Below are 5174 nucleotides of genomic sequence, written 5' to 3' on the forward strand. Positions count from 1 at the left end.
TGCCTGTAGCATGTGCAGTGCCTGTGAGTGATGGATGGCAGCGGCTGTCCTGCTGTCTGTCTGTAAGGGACAGAAAGAGTCCGAGTCTGTCTTTGAAGCAGCTGAATGCATAAGGACATTGGAAAAGGAAAGGGTGTCGAACATTGGCGCTCTTACTGTTTCGGCCCTAGATTGAATTAGAATAATAAAAGAATGAACTGTTGTGAATTACTTTTTTCAGAGAAAAAAAGTGTTTCCGCCCGGTCTCGAACGGGGGACCTTTCGCGTGTTAGGCGAACATGATAACCACTACACTACGGAAACCCATGGGAGGGGTTACGAGGCACCTTTGCTCCAATGAGAAGAGAGCCCTGGAGGCAGCTGGACAGACGCAGAGGCATGGAAGCTTTTCTAAACTTCTCTCACTGAATGCATTAAATTATCATACATTGATTACTTTATAGGCTTTATTTCGATATACAATTATCATAAAAGCTGGTATAGCAAGTATAAAACACAACATTTATAACAATCGTTTCCTGATTTCCTGAAAAGGGAAAGAGGGAAAAGAGTGTTAAGAACAATTAAAACAAGAATTAAATTGATAAAGAAAGCCTTCTTACACGAATCAACCATGCCAGCTTTAAAAATTTTGACACAGCACAAACAATCAAGGTGGATGTGTCAGACATTAAAATACGTAACGCCTCTTTGTGCTGGCGGGTACCTAAAAGTCTGCACAAAGGTTTAAGCCAGCGCCTCCTGGGTGCACAGTAATCTGGACATTCAAAGAGAATGTGGGCTACCGACTCTACACGAGTGGGACAACACACACAGAAAGGGGAAAACCGATAAGAGGATTTCCAACGGGCAACTAATTCACCTAGTGGTAGAGTCCCCACTCTAAACTTAAAATATAGAGCACGGTCGAAAGGAATTGAAATCATATCTAGGTAAGGTTCATAAGCCACCACATCTTTAATCCTTACAAAGGCTACGGTGGAATTACAATGACATGGGTCTGAATGCAGTTTGGAAGAGACCCAGTCCCAATACAATTTCTTAATCATGGCTTTAGGTGGGGCAGTTCTCAATACCCACGCATCACTTAGTCCTAATTCCGTTAGTAGCCATTTTACATCCTTCAACCATTTAATCCTGGCCCAACCTTCCATAGCCATAACCTCGGATAGGGCTTCTGCATAGGAGGCTAGTTCGGGCGACCGCCACAGCAGAGCCCAAAGAAGCAAGGGGCGTAGTTGCGCTTGGTCCTTGATCGATCTGCAACCTAGATCCAATAACATGGGTACTGTAGGAGTACTCATCGGGAGAGCCATCAGATCTTTCAAAAATGTGCTCTCCGATTTTGTTAGTGCGTCCAGGTTGCAAGTACCCCACAACTCCGCCCATAGAGGGAAGCACTAACCCCTCTGGCTTTGTATATCTCCATGACCGGGGCTATAGGTTTGCTTGTAGAGGAGCGTTGTTCCTTGAGTAGTACTCCACCCACTCTTTTGTGACTGAGGAGCATTTTTTGGATGTGCGAGTTCCAGCTAAATGAATCATTAAGGCGGATGCCCAGATAGTCAAATTCCGACACCCACTCCAATGGAACAGAATTCACCGCCGGAGATCGCCCAGGTTTTTTAGGCGGATTCATAATCAAATACTTAGTTTTGTCCGTGTTGATTACCAATCCCCTCAATGAACAAAACTCCTGAAAACTGCTCAGGAGGCTCTGGAGACCCATAGGGGACTTTGAAATAAGGAGGGTGTCGTCTGCAAAAAGCAGTGTTGTGATCCGTTTGCCCGCCAGGAAAGGAGCGTCCGAGGGATTTCTTGACAAATGCTCAACCACTCCGTTCACATAGAGAGAGAACAGAGTGGGAGCTAGCACACATCCCTGGCGGACGCCCCTTCCCACAGGAATCCTATCAGTTTTTTTCACCATTCGTGCCCCATCGCACCTGCGCGAAGTTTCCCGCGTGGAGTCTCACGAGGAGGGATAGGATATACGGGGGCAACCCCAGTTCCGCCAAAACCTTCCACATTTCCTCCCTTGGTACCAGGTCAAAGGCAGTCTTAAGGTCTATAAAGGCCAGATACAGGCTGCCTTTGCCCAGCACCACCACCTTCCAATACAGGATGGCCAGTCTGAAGGCCTGTTCAATAGTCTCGGTTCCAGAACGGAATCCAGCTTGGAGACCCGACAGGATGTTGTTGTCGTCCACCCACTGGAGCACCCTTCCCAGAATCACCTTCCCTGCCACTTTTTGGGAAGAGTCGATGAGACTTATTGGCCTGTAGTTGGCTGGGTTGTCCCACACCCCTTTTTAAATATCGGGAAACCTCAGCCCCCTTCCAGGATTCGGGAACGGGTGCACCACTATTAATGGCATTGAGCAATGATGAAACTAGCTTCCCCCACTCCTTTGGGCTTGCCCGTAGCAAGTCACCCGGTATCCCGTCTGGCCCTGCTGCTTTTAAGGGCACCAGTGATGCAATTACACCTTCCACCTCTCTAGCAGTAAAGGGAACGCCCTCTGTATTCCCTGTACTGTCAACCAGAGAGAAGTGGGTATTGGAAGCCACCTCGGTTGGGGTATAGAGGGACGAGAAATGGTTGAACCAGTTCTGGGCAGGAATGTTGCAAGTCAACAGAGTGCTATCTGGCCTATCCCTAGATCTTATAAGGTTCCAGAATCTTCTGGCATCCCTACCCGTACTTGCCTCCTTAAGATCCGCCCAGAACCTGTCCTCCCATTCTCTCTTTGCTGCAGTAATAGTCTGGGAATACTCTTTCCTAGCCAATTTAATTGCAGCCTGGGATTTGCTTTTGATTGCCCCTATCAAGGCGTTTTTCTTCCCCCTACATTTTTTGGTATACCAACCCGGCGGTTTGGGCAACTTCTTGCTCTTACCAGTTCGGGAGGTCTTACTTGGGAGAATGAAAAGGTCACTCAAGGCCTTGGTAGTGTCACAAAAGAGAGCTGTGACTTCCCCAGACAAAGGAGTCAACGAGTCTAATTTAGACTGAGCTATATCTAAGAGTGCCCTAATCGCTAACACTTTCTCTTCATCTATGATGAGATTACTCCATTTCAATCGCCTGCCACAATTGGAAGGGCGTACCTCCTGAAGGATAGGTGTTGAATAAGACGTATGCACCCCCTGGGTCCCAATCCACAGTGGGCGGAGAGCAAGAGAGAGGAGGTTGTGATCACTCTCAACTGAAGGGAGTACCTCCATATCCTGCAAGAAACTCCAAAGTTTTATGTCAAGGAGGATATAATCTATCCTGGACGTGTGATTGGCCCTATTGTAAGTATGGTCTCCAGAAGGGTCTGACATCGTCCTTCCATTAACAGCCCTGAGGCCAAATTCCATATTTAGGGAGTTAATTTGTATCACCACTTGAGACCATCTCTTAATGGGAGGTATAGTTAAAACTGGTATCCCTCTCCTAATGTCATCGTCAGCGGTTCCCAACGTGTCCTCCAACCCAAGGGGCTCAAACATGCAATTTAAGTCCCCCGCGACCAGGACATGAGAGCTGTTGGGACGCTGCCTAAGCAGAGATTCCAACCCTGATACTATGAGTGAGTGCGAGCCTCCTTTCATGTCCCTAGCGTAAATATTAAAAATGTCCAAAATCAACCCTCTCCGCGGACCCTTGATTGATATACTCAATAGATCAGGTGAGTTCGACACATGCTGGGTAACTTGACAGCCAAGTGAAATAGCAACCCATATAAGGAGGCCACCTGAGGGGCGGCCCTTCCCCGAAGGGGGGGACACTGCTGGTACAAAAAAGGAAGAGTAGCCCACCTTGTAGCATGGCTCCCTGCTCCAAGTCTCTTGGAAGCTACAAATAGAGTAACCTTCCACAAGGGTATTCCAGTCGGGTAGAGCCAGCTTCCTCGAAATACCCGCAACATTCCAGCTGAGGATCCTCAGGACTGGATCCGCCACAGCAGGCTGCATGCGGGGTTTCGGGATGGATACCCCCTCCCTCTCAGGGAATGTCCAAGGTGCACTTTCTCTTTGTAGGGTCCCAACAACCAGATTAAGATCCTGATCTAAGGGACTGCGTACCACTGGTGAAGATGGGCCATTGGCATTACTCAGGCCTAAAACATAAGGCTCTAGCACCGGGGTCGGGAACAAGTGAGCCACCCCTGGGGAAATATCGTTTCAGTAACCTGGCATCCTCCCATGTTGCCCTGACCATACAACTGGGTGATGTGACAGAGGGGAAAAGCGATTCTCAGGAGGGGTAAAATTGTACATCCATTCCCTACCCCAATTAATACCGGATCTGTGGCCTACAGTTCTCGGGTAGAAGTAGGTCAGGTCTACTACCCCGATACCTGCGCCACCGGACCCCAGATTCTGGTTACAAATTGTTTGGGCAACCCTAACATCCTTGAAATTAAGCACCACACAATCACCTTCAAAATGCTTGTGTCCATAGCCAACCCACCCTACTCTTCTAACGCCAAGATTCAGGCCGTCTATATCCCTTGAGAGAGGTCTATTTGTCCTTAACCAGTGCATAGTTTTGTTTTTTAGCATTAGGTAGGATTCTTGCTGATCTGCCTTCAAAGATGGAACATTAGTAAGAATAGCAACATATGGCAGACAGTCTGGGGGTAGGTTCACAGGTGGTATTCTAGGGGCATCTTTAGGAGGGGAAACAACTGGCTGGGTAGCTGGTGGTGGGTTAGAGCTGATTCTTCTTTGTTGGGCTAGCTCAAAACCTTTTCTGGTGTCTGGGTTTCTTAGATTGGTACGGCCATTTCTACCAGGGACCTCGGAACGTGCATGCTTCTTAGCAGGGAGAATACTAACCTTTGGCATAGGTAGATGTTCTGCTACATTCGCTGTGGTCATCCCCGGGTTACCAGCTCCCCCGTTGGAAGCCTCAGCGTGTGCAGCAAGGACATTTGCCGTAGCCACCACTTTAGCCGTTCCAGACACGATGGGTGGGCCCCGAGGGGATATGGTGGTCGCCCGGACAACAGATTCCCCACCTGGACCATCCTCCATGATTCTAGAATGTAACTTGATGAGAGATTTTAGGGTCACTTGTTCAAAGCTGTCCAACCGCTCTCCCAGCCCTTTAACTCTCTCTAAGACCGGGATCAGCAGAGATTTCAACAGTTTCTCTATTTTGTCAATCGAGGGGGGCTCGG

At 48.4% G+C, this 5174-nt stretch overlaps 1 non-coding gene across 1 annotated transcript; it reads right to left on the reverse strand.

Moving 5' to 3' along the window:
• Positions 1-230: 230 nt before the first annotated feature.
• On the reverse strand, positions 231-303 carry TRNAV-AAC (transfer RNA valine (anticodon AAC)). The gene has a single exon. It is a non-coding gene; the product is annotated as a tRNA-Val (tRNA).
• Between the last annotated feature and the right edge of the window lie 4871 nt (positions 304-5174).

This window comes from Lissotriton helveticus, chromosome 1_2 (genome assembly GCF_964261635.1).
Source record: "Lissotriton helveticus chromosome 1_2, aLisHel1.1, whole genome shotgun sequence".
NCBI lineage: Eukaryota > Metazoa > Chordata > Amphibia > Caudata > Salamandridae > Lissotriton > Lissotriton helveticus.